Raw genomic sequence first — 401 nt, 5'->3', positions numbered from 1 at the left:
ATATATCATCAATTGTAGTCACTCAAAGAAAACATCCGTTTTATAAAATGATTTTTAATATATTCCCTTCCTTTTCTGATTTTTCATCTTTTCTTTTTAATGTTTTATGTATTATCTTATAGTCTAATTTATGATTTAATAGGTATAATAGATTTAATAGGTTTCTAGTGAATCTATTTTTATTAGTGCGTGGATATTTTATTTTAATATTTTTACTTATTTCGTAAGATATATTCATTAATTATTTTATCCTGTAGTAATTGCAGAGTTACAAATTCTTGTATAATAATTTATCCTATCTGTGCTATAATGTATATCTAATTCTAAATTTTCAATGTTATTTATTATCTTGTGTTGTTCTTCTCGTAGTGAGTTTTTTAAATTATATAAACTATCACATT

This window comes from Capsicum annuum, chromosome 10 (genome assembly GCF_002878395.1).
Source record: "Capsicum annuum cultivar UCD-10X-F1 chromosome 10, UCD10Xv1.1, whole genome shotgun sequence".
Lineage (NCBI taxonomy): Eukaryota > Viridiplantae > Streptophyta > Magnoliopsida > Solanales > Solanaceae > Capsicum > Capsicum annuum.
The sequence above is the reverse complement of the archived record's forward strand: the minus strand, read 5'-3'. Positions refer to the sequence as shown.